The 17,321-nt window shown below is 43.1% G+C and overlaps 5 non-coding genes across 5 annotated transcripts; all 5 read right to left on the reverse strand.

Annotated features, from left to right (window-relative positions):
• Positions 1–8,764: 8,764 nt before the first annotated feature.
• trnat-cgu (transfer RNA threonine (anticodon CGU)) lies at positions 8,765–8,838 on the reverse strand. Its single transcript has one exon. It is a non-coding gene; the product is annotated as a tRNA-Thr (tRNA).
• A 453-nt stretch (positions 8,839–9,291) lies between these two features.
• Positions 9,292–9,364, reverse strand: trnak-uuu (transfer RNA lysine (anticodon UUU)). The gene has a single exon. It is a non-coding gene; the product is annotated as a tRNA-Lys (tRNA).
• Positions 9,365–10,961: 1,597 nt separating this feature from the next.
• On the reverse strand, positions 10,962–11,034 carry trnak-uuu (transfer RNA lysine (anticodon UUU)). Its single transcript has one exon. It is a non-coding gene; the product is annotated as a tRNA-Lys (tRNA).
• Positions 11,035–12,633: 1,599 nt separating this feature from the next.
• Positions 12,634–12,706, reverse strand: trnak-uuu (transfer RNA lysine (anticodon UUU)). Its single transcript has one exon. It is a non-coding gene; the product is annotated as a tRNA-Lys (tRNA).
• Positions 12,707–14,306: 1,600 nt separating this feature from the next.
• On the reverse strand, positions 14,307–14,379 carry trnak-uuu (transfer RNA lysine (anticodon UUU)). Its single transcript has one exon. It is a non-coding gene; the product is annotated as a tRNA-Lys (tRNA).
• Positions 14,380–17,321: the final 2,942 nt, after the last annotated feature.

Below are 17,321 nucleotides of genomic sequence, written 5' to 3' on the forward strand. Positions count from 1 at the left end.
GCAATTCTGTTTCAAGTTTGGATTTTGCATCTTGCAAATCTGTTTTAATTTCATCATAATGCTCAAGTTTGGATTTTGCAACTTGCAAATCTGTTTTAATTTCATCAGAATGCTCAAGTTTGGATTTTGCATCTTACAAATCTGTTTCAAGTTTGGATTTTGCATCTTGCAATTCTGTTTTAATTTCATCATAATGCTCAAGTTTGGATTTTGCATCTTGCAATTCTGTTTCAAGTTTGGATTTTGCATCTTGCAATTCTGTTTTAATTTCATCATAATGCTCAAGTTTGGATTTTGCAACTTGCAATTCTGTTTCAAGTTTGGATTTTGCATCTTGCAAATCTGTTTTAATTTCATCATAATGCTCAAGTTTGGATTTTGCAACTTGCAAATCTGTTTTAATTTCATCAGAATGCTCAAGTTTGGATTTTGCATCTTGCAAATCTCTTTCAAGTTTGGATTTTGCATCTTGCAATTCTTCAACAACTGTAATTAGTTGCCTTTTAGTAGACCTATACTTATCATCATTTCGTTCAGTATTTAATTGTAACTGTTGGTATTTTGACTCCACTTTAAAAACTTGATTTTGAAATTCTCCGATTTGAACAGACAACTGCTGGAGTTCAGAGGTTTTATTTTGCAAATCTGTTCTAATTTCATCATAATGCTCAAGTTTGGATTTTGCATCTTGCAAATCTTCAAGAACTGCACTTAGTTGGTCTTTAGTGGACTGAAGCTGATGATCACTTTTATTTTTAACAATGATCTCTTGCTGACTGTGTATCTGTCCCGTAATTACCAAGGACCATTTTACACGTTCTGCACCGTGTAATCGTGTGCATTTTCCCCATGCACTCTTGATATTATTGAAGGACCACTGTCCTCTGGGGATATCATACTTTGATTCAATTTTCTTTGAGGTTTCACATAGGTTAAAATATCTACGAGTGAAAGATCTACAATCCCCCAACGTATCTTCAACAGAAACATCTGGTATTCCAGCACCCCCCTTGGATGTAGTGGGGAGTAATTTTCTGCCTTCTAAAGTCTCTGAATCTACACTTTGATTAGGATCAGCCATAACTTTTCTTGATCGCTGACTGCCGTTTTATTTTAGTTACTGCAGTGACTCATCTTCCAGTCACGTCTGATAGTCTGACCGACTGGCAATTGATTTATTTAACACAGTTTATAAAAAATGTTCTTTTCAAGGGTCGAAGTACTGATTGATGCGGCTTTAAGACTTTTAATGGGTGAAAAAGATATTTCTTACCCTAGTCTAGCCGTGGGTTCCGGCTGTCTTCTGGGCCTCCTCCGATTGTCTCCGAAGCTTCCCGAAGGTTCCCGACCTCCTCCGATTATCTTCGAAGCTTTCCGGCGTCACCTGGGCCTCCGAAGGTCGTCCTCAGTACTCCCCCCCACTGCCTGACTACGCCAAAACGAATGACTTGCAATCAGAAGATTCTAGGTTCGACTCCTGGCTGGCTCGCCAATTAAAGGAAACTATAATTTATAGAGATTCTTAACCTGTCGAACTACGCCAAGTTTGGGGGAAGCTTAGTTGATGAATCAAGTCCTGGCGCAATACGACAAGTTGTAAGATTTATAATATTTGTAGACTGTGTTAAGTTGTTCGATTCCTTGTATTATTCGACTGTGTATAGTTGAAGGAATTTATATAATCTCTGCTATTCGGTTATCAGTAGCACTTTGCGAATACTGGAACTCAGCAGAAATTTGCAGTATAAACTCCTCAGGTGCCAAAAAGAATTGTTTTATTTGTAGTCGCTTGATTACAATTTGAAAGTCATTTAAAAGGCAATTCGTAAACAATTCAAAGCTTTCAGAGAATTACAGACATTATCTTTCTTTGCTTAGGCAGACAGCTCGAAAGTAACTTTTTAAAGGTCAAAGTCTGGCAATGAAACATGAAGAGAGAGAGAGAGCTAATCTTCAGCTAAACTCAAACTCAAAGTCAAAAGTGGACTAACATCACTGACACAGACTGTTAGACTGACAGAACGCCCAAAAGACATCTCTAAAATGGAGACTATAAAGGACAAAACTGACTAAACTAAACACTAAAACCAAACCTCACCTAAAATGGCCGGGAGAAACTTTCCAGTTATACACTTTCATATCTGTCTTCTACACCATCACTTGCTGAATTTGCACGGCTGTTCGCGCTGCACAATCTGCTCGTTCATTACCAACGTCAACTGGGGTTGTACCATTCGTGTGGGCAGCGCATTTAATAACGGAAATCTGCGCGGGCATAAGGAGGGCCTGCAGTAGGTCATTAACTAAACCCCGGTTGGATATTTCTGTGCCTGCCGAGGTAAGGAATCCCCTATTCTTCCAGAGTTGTCCGAAGTCATGAACTACCCCAAAAGCATATCGGGAGTCAGTGTAGATATTTACCCGGCGATCTCCCCCCAGTATACATGCACGGGTGAGGGCAAAAGGTTCGGATTGTTGTGCTGAGTAAGGGGTCTGGAAAGCTGCCGCTTCTAGAATGAGACCATCCTGATCTATGATTGCATAACCCGACAGTCTCCGGCCAGTGGGGCTTACTAATGCACTGCCATCAACATACATAATCATGTCAGGTTGTTCTAACGGAATATCACTCAGATCGTCCCTTATTGTTGTAGTTTCCTGAATCAAGGCTAAACAGTCGTGACCAGGCGCGTCCTCATTGACAGGGGGACCACTGAGAAAACAGGCTGGATTGATAGTGGTACAGTATTTAAATGTCAGACGTGGATTGTTCAAAAGGTATATCTCATACCTATTCTGACGAGCTGCGGTAAGATGCTGAGTCTGCAGTTGCCCCAATAGTGCGATTACCGAGTGGGAGCTATACACCGTAATATCCTGTTGGAGAGCGATGTTGGCAGCAGCCTGAAAACTATTGTATATCGCTGCCAAGATCTGGGTGCAAACAGGGTGGCCCAACGCCACTGGGTCGAGTTTGGAAGAGTAATATGCTACGGGCCGGTGCTTGTCCCCATGTTGCTGGGTGAGTACCGCTGTTGAACATCCTTCCAGAACAGTACAGTATATCTGGAATGGTCGGTCGTATAGGGGCCTACCGAGGGCCGGTGCTTGTAGCAAGGCCTGCTTCAGGCAACGGAAGGCCTCGAGTGCCTCGGTGGTGAGAGTAAAATTCCCCCCTTCACTAGTGTAAGGCGTCAGCAGCTTTGTATAGACAGCGATGTTTGGTATCCACTGCCGACAATAATTCATCATACCCAGCCAATGACGAACCTCCTTGGCTATTGTAGGGGCGGGGAATTGGCATATTGGTTCAATCCTACTGGGTTCGAGACTTCTTTCTGTGGCTGTAAGTAAAACTCCTAAGAACTTAACTTTTCTCTGAGCCACCAAGACCTTTGCTTGTGAAACAACATAACCCAACGAGGATAGGTGGTTCAATAATTGGATCACATCATCCCTATTACTGGGCTCGTCAGGACTTGCCACCAATATGTCATGTACACACTGCACCAGAGTGCAACCATGCTCCAATGTCAAGGCCTGGAGTTGGGTCTGCAGACATCTGGAGAAGAGTGTAGGTGAATTGACGAACCCCTGTGGCAGTCGGGTCCAGGTATACTGCTGTCCATTGGAAGTGAAGGCAAACAAATATTGACTTTCAGTCGCAAGTGGGAGGGCAAAGAAGGCGTGCTGAAGGTCAATTACGGCGAAGACCCGGGCTTGAGCTGGAATTTGAGCCAGTATGTGGGCAGGGTTAGGGACGAAAGCATGTAACGGCTGTACGATGGCATTAATTGAACGTAAATCCTGTACTAATCGGTACTGGTCTGGTTTGGCTGGTTTAGGCACAGCAAGTATGGGGGTGTTACATTCTGATTGGCAAGGGACCAAAATACCCTGTTTCAACAGCTCTCGGATTAATTTATCTATTGATGGAGCAGCTTGAGATTTCAGGGGGTATAGTCGAATGGAAGGTAGCTTTACATGATCCTTAATCATCACCTTAATAGGTGTAACATTTGTCTTTCCCACTTGTGATGGGTATTCCGCCCAGACCTGTGGATTGACATATTCCAACACATCATGTCCCCTGTGATGCTGCAGTCGAGTGTTAATCGTTTCAGGGACCTCAAAATATTTTATGGTAGTGCCGTCCGGCATGACTTGAAGTGCGTAGTCTGTTGGATCCGAATGATCCACCGCCCTCCTGACCATTCGCCCCATATCCCTGGCATGGTACTGGTCATGGACCTGACGTGTAATATGAGGGCTTACCGAATCTGACTGTGGCCATAAATGTGGTGATATTGTAACAAAATCGGCTGTACCTTCTTTTCCCGTGACTGTGGGTGTAACCTTGACTGGCCATTCGGTCTCAAGTAATGGCCGGTATTTGTCCTCCAACTCCCTGTTTCGTCCAGTTCTGTCATAGGCCATGGTAACGTGATGCAGTGACTGTTCAACATCTAACGTCCACCACTGGGGGGTGATAGAAACATAGCACTGTTGTCTCATCCTCCATGATGTAACCGTTACCCCCTCATCTCCGCATTCTAGCTGTAGCTGGAAGATACACAGTAAATCTCGGGCCAACAAGTTACAGTCCAATCCAGTAGTCACTACAAACTGATGCTCTGCAGACTTATTCTCGTAAGTGACTGTCATAGGTTCAGAAATAGGATACTCACACACCTGTCCTTGGAACCCTGACAATTGCTGCGTGTGGTCGGATAATGGTAATTTAAGTGCTGATTGCACAGAAGACATGGCTGCCCCGGTGTCGATTACAAATGAGTGATGTTGATCTCCTATCTGCAGAGAGATAATAGGTTCCCTGTCCGATTGGAGAGTCCTTATGGCTAAATTAGCTAGTCAATCCTGTGTTGGGAAAGGGTTTTCCTGGGAGAAGTCAGTGTATCTCGTCTGTCCTCCCCTTGGTGGGTACCCTCTCCTTTGGGTCGGATAATCTCCTTCTACTGCCTGTCTTTTAAAGGGGCATTCCTGTTGCCAGTGATCTACATGGCCGCAATTAAAACATGCATTGCTCCCTCTATTTCTGCCCCGTCCTCTTCTTCCAGTAGACCAATGGGCCCTCAGAGGGGGCTGCGGTTGTAGAGATGTTGATTCGTTCGGTGGGCCATAAAAAGGGGGTGAGGGTCCCTTTGGGTGGGTTTGGTATCCTCCTCTTCGCTGATCCACCCACCCAAAGTCACTATATTGGGGCTCCTGCTGGTAAACTGCCATTTCTGCCGCTTGTTGGGATCGCCAATCATCCTTTTTCATTACATACTCAGTCTTAAGCTTTGTAACTGAGCCACCTTCTTGGCCTACACCCTCCTTCCAATAAAATCTGACTACCCTTGCCATCTGGGAAGGGTCGTTCTCTGTCCAATTCATGTTACTACATTTCACAGCAGTAACCACAGAAGGTGGTAGGCAATGCATTAACATAGCACAATATTGAGGGGAATTCTGACCATTTTGATACAGCAAATCGCCTGACTGCCCCCGGTAGATTTCATTAAAACGCTCCAGAAATTCCTCTGGCTCTTCAGTCTTCTTAGGTTTTAAGTCTAAGATAACAGAAAGATTTATGGGCCTTTGAAATGTGTATTCAACGCATTCAAGATCTGTGTCCTTCCATCGTCGTCTAACGCATAGGCCTGCTGAAGTGCGGCATGACTAGCATAATTCAGGTGGTTAAGATAATTGCGGTACTCTGCTGGGGTTAAAATCTGCTGGACTAGGGCCCAGAGGTCCCTTGAATCAGCTTGATAAATTGAGATGGTAGTTCTCAAGGAATCCACGAAGGCAGCAGGAGATTTTTTTCTATCTGGGATTGTAGCCATAATAGCCATCATCTCACTGGGTGTCCATGGGAAGTAAACGTCTATCGTGGGGTTCGCTCCCGCAGTCACTGCGTCGGGGTTTCGCATCTTCCTAATCGGTAACTGTCTCCGAATGTCACCAGGGGGCACTCTAGCTATTTCCCCTGGCTGTTCCAAGACTTCAACATCTCTCCCTGTCACTAGGGGGAGTTCTTTCTCTTCAAAAGAAGTTGTTTCAGCTTCCTTTGTTCCCGAATCTTGTGGTTTCTCCTTAGTTTGGAGAGACTTAGGTGATATGCTTAATTGTTTCTGGTGAGGGTCAAGCCCCTCTCTCGCTGTCCGAGATCTTGTCCTAGAGCTAACTGGGCTTGTGGGACAGAGTTTCTTTTGCTCTTCTGGTCGTGAAGTTGGTAAATCAGGACCCACACTATCACCCACACTATCATCCAAAAGGGCTTGAGTTTCTGGCATATTTGGAATCTGGGGAGCAATGACTGGGTATATATTATTGTACTCTGGTGGTTCTGGAATGAGCGCAGTCCATGCTACGGGTGTAGACAGAACTTTTACTGACTTTTCCAAATTATTGAATTTTTCTTTTTCTGTCAATTCAAGGCCAGCCATTGAACTACGTAGCTCATCTCTTGTTTGACCCGCGTCTTTCCTGTCTCTACTTGCTCTTTTTTTAAATGCACATTCCTTTTTCAAGATCTGTAATGTTTTTAGGTTACCCTGTTCACTAATTGGAATCCCCATTTCAAGGGCATTGTCCTGCCAGCTAGACAACATAATCTTATCTCTTTCCTCTTGACAATATTGCCTCCATAATCCAATTAATTCTTTAGCTTTCATACTTTGATTTTTTCTCCAAATTTGTCCCTGGATTTTCTTAACCATTTCTAGGTCTTTGCTGCCCCCTAGTGGCCATTCATCTCCCATTTTAGTTCGTAACTGTGCTGACAATTTTCTAAAATCCTTCGCTTTGTCCGGATACTTATCACATAATATTTGCAGTGGCATGCCTGGATCATTTGTGCTATCCAAGGAATTCCCCATAATCTCAACTAGTCCTCGGAACTGCGTTTTTCGCCACTACAGTCCAAGGAGATAATTTTAGCTTAATCAACTATATTTTTAACACACACACACATGGAGGTGAACCATTTTCAATTTCAAATGTCGCATCGACCTCCCATAACCTAACCCAACCGAATTAACTCACAAATGAAGTTGAACCATTTATAGTTTTAAATGTCCCATCAACAATATAGCCTTCCCCAGCCGAATTAACTCACAAATGAAGTTGAACCATTTATAGTTTTAAATGTCCCATCAACAATATAGCCTACCCCAGCCGAATTAACTCACAAATGAAATCCCATCAATTAAAATGCTAATCCCCAGACTGACCTGTGATTTCGTCGAGGCGGTCTTTCTGTGCCAACCGCGAGTGACCAGATTAATCAGACGATAAGAAGAGCGGAACAATCAATGCGCGTTCATTTTCCAGTTCTACATTGAGGGCCCTCGTTCCCCATCCTCCTGTTCAATATCAGTCAAATTCTGATTTCGCAGTTGGACCAGGATCGCCCTGAGAAATCCCGGTTTTCGGCACCAAATGTTGAATCCCAAATTTCTTTATCCGTCAGTCTGGCCTCAATAAAAGTCGAGATGGATTTGCAGGTATAACATTAGTTATTTTATTCAGCTTGCAAGCTACCTAGTCCACAGTGATACAGATAACATGTTGCTCTCTGCAGCCCCGGGAGCTAAGTGAATGTCCCAGACAAAGAGATCAGTACTGATACATTCAAATGGCATCAAGTTTCACATACTTGACACCCAGAGGTCATCCTATGTCGCTCCTGACTTGTTTGATCTATTCTGATTGGCTCACTTCCAATCCCTTTCTCCGGCCCCTATCAATGCAGCATCACTCTCATAGACACACCTCTTCCTGCTTTTTTCCATGCGGTCTAAAATCCTTTGTCTCTACTTGCCAGAATCGAAGTGGCTTATTTCTACATTACATTAACTAATATCTCTAAAGTAACTATTTTATATCACATTCGTCACAAGCAGATCGGCAGCCTCCCTTTGGTTTCCTTTCCCAAATTCTTCAACTTGGACTCGCACTTTACCAATGACCTGCGATGTGGCAACTGTTGTTGCGCAGGGACAATGCACTGGGACTTCAAGACATTGACGATTAAGGTTAGTTCGCTGAGATATGAGTGGGAAGCTACAGAGATACAGATTGTATTTTAAAAGAGGGAATAAAGGGTGTCATCTGGTGTTTGTTGTGGCAGAGTGTGAACGCAAGTACGCTCATCTAGTAAAGTAGCAAATTATGCAAATCGCAAATTTCAGGGTGTAAATAGATCTGTCAACGCCACATCTTCATGGAAAACGCCCCATCCTTTATCCCGCCCAAATCGTTCTTGCTGACATGCAGCAACATATATCGTCCAATAAAAAGGCAAATTACTGCAGATGTGAAATCTGAAAAAAAACAGGAAATGATGGAAAATCTCAGTGGGTCTGGCAGCATCTGTGAAGAGAGAACCGAGCTAACGTTTCGAGGCTGGGTCACTCTTCATCAGAGTAAATCTGTGAATCTGCATGAGAAAATAAAAATGATTGGATTAAAGCTCATCAAATTTGAGGACGTCTGTGGAACCAGACACAAAGTTAATGTTTCAAATCCGTGTGATCCTTATTCAGAGCTGAATCGAAGTTACATGCAATGGAGTCGATGAGGAAAATGGAAGTTGCGTGAAAAATGGGAGATATGGAAGTTTGAATCAAGTTTGACATAAAACAAGCGAAAACAATTTTGAAGGTCAGTACCACAGAAATGATGTCAACATTTTCTGTGTTCACCATTAAATGAGGAGCATTCTTCACAGGCTACATGCTTTGACCTGAATGTATAAAGGCACTGCTGAGATTTGAACTCAGGATCCCCTGTTCACGAGACAGGTGCTTTAACCATCTAAGCCACAGCACCAATTTGCAAGACAGCATTGCAAGTTTAGAACAGATTTCAATTGTTTTGATTAAACATCAGTAGTGTTGATTTCTCCTGCTGACTTTGAGAGTGCAAACTAAAATATTCATCAGCACTGGGCTTTTGAAACTGTAAAAATTGCAGTTATTCTGAAAGCTATTAATTTAAAAGCAGTTCTGCAGGAAAGAAGTATACAAACAGGAAATATTTTGCAAATTGGGAAGTGATTAAACATGGCCAGAAAACTATAGTGGTATAATGCTGGATAAGACCAGGAGAGAGTTTTTACATTCACTGAAAATCTAGCAAAAATTCTTGAAAATTCCGGACGGCTGTTGCAATTTGGCAAACACGACGTTGTCACGGTTCTTCCACTTTCCATAAAGCATCCTGCATTCTTTATTTTTATTTCCGACCGTTCATTGGGAAGCAAACGCCTTGAGCCAAAATCAAAGCCCTGACAGGGACTTGAACCCTGGACCCTCAGATTAAAAGTCTGATGCTCTACCGACCGAGCTACCAGGGCCCATTATAAAAGTGTTCTCATAGCTCACTTCAAAGTCTCATATTGTATCTTTTGAATTTCCTTCACTGGTCATTCAGCCTCTCCAGCTCATTTCCCTCGCAAGTAGACCGGCAGCCTCCCTTCGGCTTTCTTTCTCAAATTCTTCAACTTGGACTCGCATTTTACCAATGACCTGTGATGTGACAACTGTTGTTACCCAGGGACATGCACTGGGACTTCAAGACATTGAAGATTACGGTTAGTTCGCTGAGATATCAGTGGGAAGCTGCAGAGATACAGATTGGATTTTGAGAGAGGGAATAAAGTGTGTCATCTGTTGTTTGTTGTGGCAGAGTGTGAACGCAAGTAAGCTCATCGAGTAAAGTAACAAATTATGCAAATTGCAAATTTTCAGGGTGTAAATAGATCTGCAAATGCCACATCTTCATGGAAAACGCCCCATCCTTTATCCCGCCCAAATCGTTCTTGCTGACATGCAGCAACATATATCGTCCAATAAAAAGGCAAATTACTGCAGATTTGAAATCTGAAAAAAAACAGGAAATGATGGAAAATCTCAGTGGGTCTGGCAGCATCTGTGAAGAGAGAACCGAGCTAAAGTTTCGAGGCAGGGTCATTCTTCATCAGAGTAAATCATTTAGCCATTCAATCTTTGCTCACAGACATCGCTGACAGACATTCAAAATGTTCCTACTGTATTTCCTGAGGGCAATCCTCTCGTGCATTCAAAGGAAAATACTGCACATGTTGTGAATCGGCATGAGAAACTAAAAATGATTGGATTAAAGCTCAGAAAATTAGAGGATGTCTGTGGAGCCAGACACAAAGTTAATGTTTCAAATCCGTGTGATCCTTATTCAGAGCTGAATCGAAGTTACATGCAATGGAGCAGATGAGGAAAATGGAAGTTGCGTGAAAAATGGGAGATATGGAAGTTTGAATCAAGTTTGACATAAAACAAGCGAAAACAATTTTGAAGGTCAGTACCACAGAAATGATGTCAACATTTTCTGTGTTCACCATTAAATGAGGAGCATTCTTCACAGGCTACATGCTTAAACCTGAATGTATAAAGGTACTGCTGAGATTTGAACTCAGAATCTCCTGATTATAAAACACACGCTTTAACCATCTAAGCCACAGCATCAATCTGCAAGACAGCTTTGCAAGTGTAGAACAGATTTCAATTGTTTTGATTAAACATCAGTATTGTTGATTTCTCCTGCTGACTTTGAGAGTGCAAATTAAAATATTCATCGGCACTGGGCTTTTGAAACTGTAAAAATTGCAGTTATTTCTGAAAGTTATTAATTTAAAAGCAGTTCTGCAGGAAAGAAGTATACAAACAGGAAATATTTTGCGAATTGGGAAGTGATTAAACATGGCCAGAAAACTACAGTGGTATAATGCTGGATAAGACCAGGAGAGAGTTTTCACATTCACTGAAAATCTAGCAAAAATTCTTGAAAATTCTGGACGGCTGTTGCAATTTGGCAAACACGACGTTGTCACGGTTCTTCCACTTTCCTTGAGGCATCCTGCATTCTTTATTTTTATTTCCGTTCATTGGGAAGCAAAGGCCTTGAGCCAAAATCAAAACCCTGACAGGGGCTTGAACCCTGGACCCTCAGATTAAAAGTCTGATGCTCTACCGACTGAGCTACAAGGGCCAATTACAAAAATGTGCTCATAGTTCAGTTCAAAGTCTCATATTGTATCTTTTGAATTTCCTTCACTGGTCATTCAGCCTCTCCAGCTCATTTCCCTCGCAAGCAGACCGGCAGCCTCCCTTCGGCTTTCTTTCTCAAATTCTTCAACTTGGACTCGCATTTTACCAATGACCTGTGATGTGACAACTGTTGTTACCCAGGGACATGCACTGGGACTTCAAGACATTGAAGATTACACTAGTTCGCTGAGATATCAGTGGGAAGCTGCAGAGATACAGATTGTATTTTGAGAGAGGGAATAAAGCGTGTCATCTGTTGTTTGTTGTGGCAGCGTGTGAACGCAAGTAAGCTCATCTAGTAAAGTAACAAATTATGGAAATCGCAAAGTTTCAGGGTGTAAATAGATCTGTCAACGCCACATCTTCATGGAAAACGTCCCATCCTTTATCCCGCCCAAATCGTTCTTGCTAGCATGCAGCAACATATATCGTCCAATAAAAAGGCAAATCACTGCAGATGTGAAATCTGAAAAAAAACAGGAAATGATGGAAAATCTCAGTGGGTCTGGCAGCATCTGTGAAGAGAGAACTGAGCTAACGCTTTGAGGCTGGGTCACACTTCATCAGAGTACATCATTTAATCATTCAATCTTTGCCCACAGACATCGCTGACAGACATTCAGAATGTTCCTACTGGATTTCCTGAGGTCAATCCTGTTGTGCATTCAAAGGAAAATACTGCACATGTTGTGAATGTGCATGAGAAACTAAAAATGATTGGATTAAAGCTCATAAAATTTGAGGATTTCTGTGGAGCCAGACACAAAGTTAATTTTTCAAATCCGTGTGATCCTTATTCAGAGCTGAAGCGAGGTTACATGCAATGGAGTCGATGAGGAAAATGGAAGTTGCGTGAAAAGTGGGAGATATGGAAGTTTGAATCAAGTTTGAGATAAATCAAGGGAAAGCAATGTTGAAGGTCAGTACCACAGAAACATTTACACCATTTCCTGTTTGCACCATTGAATGAGGAGCATTCTTCATAGGCTACATGCTTAAATCTGAATGTATAAATGTACAGCTGAGATTTGAACTCAGGATCTCCTGTTTATAAGATAAGCGCTTTAACCATCTAAGCCACAGCACCAATCTGCAAGACAGCTTTGCAAGTGTAGAACAGATTTCAATTGTTTTGATTAAACATCAGTATTGTTGATTTCTCCTGCTGACTTTAAGAGTGCAAACTAAAATATTCATCAGCAGTGGCCTTTTGAAACTGTAAAAATTGCAGTTATTCTGAAAGCTATTAATTTAAAAGCAGTTCTGCAGGAAAGAAGTATACAAACAGGAAATATTTTGCGAATTGGGAAGTGATTAAACATGGCCAGAAAAGTACAGTGGTATAATGCTGGATAAGACCAGGAGAGAGTTTTTACATTCACTGAAAATCTAGCAAAAATTCTTGAAAATTCCGGACGGCTGTTGCAATTTGGCAAACACGACGTTGTCACGGTTCTTCCACTTTCCATAAAGCATCCTGCATTCTTTATTTTTATTTCCGACCGTTCATTGGGAAGCAAACGCCTTGAGCCAAAATCAAAGCCCTGACAGGGACTTGAACCCTGGACCCTCAGATTAAAAGTCTGATGCTCTACCGACCGAGCTACCAGGGCCCATTATAAAAGTGTTCTCATAGCTCACTTCAAAGTCTCATATTGTATCTTTTGAAGTTCCTTCACTGGTCATTCAGCCTCTCCAGCTCATTTCCCTCGCAAGCAGACCGGCAGCCTCCCTTCGGCTTTCTTTCTCAAATTCTTCAACTTGGACTCGCATTTTACCAATGACCTGTGATGTGACAACTGTTGTTACCCAGGGACATGCACTGGGACTTCAAGACATTGAAGATTACGGTTAGTTCGCTGAGATATCAGTGGGAAGCTGCAGAGATACAGATTGGATTTTGAGAGAGGGAATAAAGTGTGTCATCTGTTGTTTGTTGTGGCAGAGTGTGAACGCAAGTAAGCTCATCGAGTAAAGTAACAAATTATGCAAATTGCAAATTTTCAGGGTGTAAATAGATCTGTCAACGCCACATCTTCATGGAAAACGCCCCATCCTTTATCCCGCCCAAATCGTTCTTGCTGACATGCAGCAACATATATCGTCCAATAAAAAGGCAAATTACTGCAGTTATGAAATCTGAAAAAAAACAGGAAATGATGGAAAATCTCAGTGGGTCTGGCAGCATCTGTGAAGAGAGAACCGAGCTAACGTTTCGAGGCTGCGTCACTCTTCATCAGAGTAAATCATTTAATCAGTCAATCTTTGCTCACAGACATCGCTGACAGACATTCAAAATGTTCCTTCTCGATTTCCTGAGGTCAATCCTGTCGTGCATTCAAAGGAAAATACTGCACATGTTGTGAATCTGCATGAGAAACTAAAATTGATTAGATTGAAGTAAATAAAATTTGAGGATGTCTGTGGAGCCAGACACAAAGTTAATGTTTCAAATCCGTGTGACCCTTATTCAGAGCTGAAGCGAGGTTACATGCAATGGAGTAGATGAGGAAAATGGAAGTTGCGTGAAAAGTGGGAGATATGGAATTTTGAATCAAGTTTGACATAAATCAAGGAAAAGCAATCTTGAAGGACAGCACGACAGAAATGTTGTCAACATTTTCTGTGTTCACCATTAAATGACAAGCATTTTTCACAGGCTACATGCTTTGACCTGAAAGTGTAAATGTATTGTTGAGATTTGATCTCAGGATCACCTGTTTACAAGACAGGCACTTTAACCATTTAAGCCACAGCACCAACCTACCAGACATGTTTGCAAGTGTAGAACAGATTTCAATTGTTTTGATTAAACATCAGTATTGTTGATTTCTCCTGCTGACTTTGAGAGTGCAAACTAAAATATTCATCGGCACTGGGCTTTTGAAACTGTAAAAATTGCAGTTATTTCTGAAAGTTATTAATTTAAAAGCAGTTCTGCAGGAAAGAAGTATACAAACAGGAAATATTTTGTGAATTGGGAAGTGATTAAACTTTGCCAGAAAACTACAGTGGTATAATGCAGGACAAGACCAGGAGAGTTTTTACATTCACTGAAAATCTAGCAAAAATTCTTGAAAATTCAGGACGGCTCTTGCAATTTGACAAACACGACGTTGTCACGGTTCTTCCACTTTCCATAAAGCATCCTGCATTCTTTATTTTTTATTTCTGACCATTCATTGGGAAGCAAACACCTTGAGCCTTAATCAAAGCCCTGATAGGGACTTGAATCCTGGACCCTCAGATTAAAAGTCTGATGCTCTACCGACTGAGCTACCAGGGCCCATTTCAACAATGCTCTCATAGCTCATATCAAAGTCTCATATTGTATCTTTTGAATTTCCTTCACTGGTAATTCAGCCTCTCCAGCTCATTTCCCTCGCAAATGTTGAATCCCAAATTTCTTTATCCGTCAGTCTGGCCTCAATAAAAATCGAGATGGATTTGCAGGTAAAACATTAGTTATTTTATTCAGCTTGCAAGCTACCTAGTCCACAGTGATACAGATAACATGTTGCTCTCTGCTGCCCCAGGAACTAAGTGAATGTCCCAGACAAAGCGATCAGTACTGATACATTCAAATGGCATCAAGTTTCACATACTCGACACCCATAGGTCATCCTATGTCCCTCCTGACTTGTTTGATCTATTCTGATTGGCTCACTTCCAATCCCTTTCTCCGGCCCCTATCAATTCAACATCACTCTCATAGACACACCTCTTCCTGCTTTTTTCCATGCGGTCTAAAATCCTTTGTCTCTACTTGCCAGAATCAAAGTGGCTTATTTCTACATTACATTAACTAATATCTCTAAAGTAACTATTTTATATCACATTCGTCATTCCCTCCTTTTATCATTCCATGATAACCGAACTATCCAATCCATAGCTACGGTTCCTCATCCAAAAAGACCTGTCGCTGCATTTCCAATTCCTGTCTTAGCCCCCCTTCATCTGCTTCACCCTCATGGATTTTAACAGTTAAATTTCTTGGGGCGGTGATCTGATCCAGTGCACCCCGCATTCTACCCATCACACATTTAAGGATGGCCAGGCCCACAAAGATGCAGCGGATAGCTACCACTCGATACATGGCCATATTTATCAACCAGTCCTTCCAACCTCCAAATCCCCAGTTACCCCAAGAGCCAGGATCCTGCATCCCGTCCAAGTGATCCCGTATGCGATCCATAAATTTAGTGATGTTAGCGGTCAAGTCTTGAACTCCCACGATACACTTGCCCTGCACTATGGCGCATACCCCACCCTCACGGGCCTGAAGATAGTCAAGAGCATACCGGTTCTGCATTGCAAACAACCGTAGCTGAGACAACTCCTTAGTTATTGCCCCGAGGGCTCCCAAGGTTTCATTTCCCAAGATGGTAAGGCCGCAAATAAAATAATTCCGATCACTGACAGCCAAGGAACCCCCCACACCTCCCAGTGTCAATACGCCCAGAATGCCCCACCCGGCTGAGTGGCCCCGGTTGGGTGCAAGAACCTGAGGTTTTTTCCAGTTCTCGCAAAATTCAGCAGAGACTGCCCGGCGTGCTAACTGATTATGCAGGTTCCACGCCGAAGGGCAGGGGACTGTGGTAGGGATTAGAGTCCCTATAGCAATTCGGCGGGGAAATGGGGGTGACAAAACATTGGTCGCTGTACCATTAAATAAAAAGTAGTATCCTTGCTCCGTGTGCAGGCTAGCATCACAATCAGCATATCGGTTGCGTAAGGACCCTCCAGTAGCCCAGTTTATCCAACTTTGAAATGCCCATTCGGGCCGCCTAGCAATGCGGAAAGCCCTAGTCCCAACAGTGATATGAGAGACATTCGCCCAGCCACAAAGGAGCTGGAGGCCGGCGTTCAATGGAACGCAAGTGGTGTTGTAACAAACGCATTGGCCAGACGCCTGGGTGATATGGCACCTCCTGTCCGTAAAGGTGGGAAACAGACATGTTATATTTGTGTCCACCTCTACCAGCAAACAGCCGTATCCTTCACTGCTGAAGCAATTCTCGTACGACCGGGAATCCCTATTGGGAGTGAAGTGGCTAGGTATGTACGCCCTCCACCGTCGCAGCCTATCGTACTGTGAATGGGAATTATCCCGAGGAAGGGGAAGGCAAATAGCCGGTGGTGCTGAATCCGGATCGTAAGGAAGAGTGACTTGCTCGGGCAGTGGTTCGGAATGCTGACAATGAACCACCGTTTGGGGAGTGCCCCAAAGCGGTGAAACAGAAAATAACCTAGACACCGCTGCGGCGTTTGGGTAGCAGACAACCCGTCCCTGGCCATACAAGCGGTGGTAAATCTGGTAGAAGAGATTCATACTACCCTCGTTTTCCTCAGTTTGGCCTTTAATTAACTTAAGTGTATCTCCCGGTAACCTACGTTCTAGCTGTACTTCCCTTCTCATACGCCCCGTCCTCTCTCTAGTCCCTTTCACTTTCTCATAGCCTCTTCCTACGCTCTCCTGACGGCCTGATTTTACCTTTATTGCACCACTCTTAACACATCCAAAATCAAATTTACATGTATTCCAAAAACAAGGCAATGTCCATATAATGTTCCCTTCCCATCGCCGGGACCGGTGCAACTGCTTCATGACTCCTGCATTCTCCTTAACTTTGATGACCTTCCATGAGCCGATACCATGTCCTCGTATATGGGGGCAGCGAAGAACATCACCATTGCAGAGGTGATGTAACCTTGTAGATTGGTTGGGGCTACACAGATACATAATATTCCCCTTTTCCATGTCCATCGCCAATAACACGCCAAGCGAAGTGAGGCCAAATATCATACAGACGATGCGTAGCCACTCCATCATGCTCCACACCTGTAAAATAGCACTGGAGAAGGGAGGCAGTTTAGTATCCGACCTTTTACAGTAGTGGAGATGGACTCAATTTACAGTGATGTAGGTGGACCCAAGCACTTCGCCCCTCCACTTTAACTGCTGTGGGGGTGGTAAGGAGAACTTGGAAGGGCCTGTCCCATCGCGGCTCCGACCCCTTCCTAGTCCAATTTTTGACCATGACATAACTACCGGGCTGGACTGAAAGTGAGCTAGGTACCGGGGGCGATGGCTGGTGAGCCGCGTGGACCTGGCCATGGAGTTCCTTGAGCACTTGCGTGAGGGCTAGAACATAGGTGGTCATCTCTTCAGTCATCTGATGAAACTGAACCAGTCTGGGAACCTGCAGGCTCCAGGGAGTTCTAAGA

The sequence above is a fragment of the Scyliorhinus torazame genome, chromosome 4, assembly GCF_047496885.1.
Source record: "Scyliorhinus torazame isolate Kashiwa2021f chromosome 4, sScyTor2.1, whole genome shotgun sequence".
Taxonomy (NCBI): domain Eukaryota; kingdom Metazoa; phylum Chordata; class Chondrichthyes; order Carcharhiniformes; family Scyliorhinidae; genus Scyliorhinus; species Scyliorhinus torazame.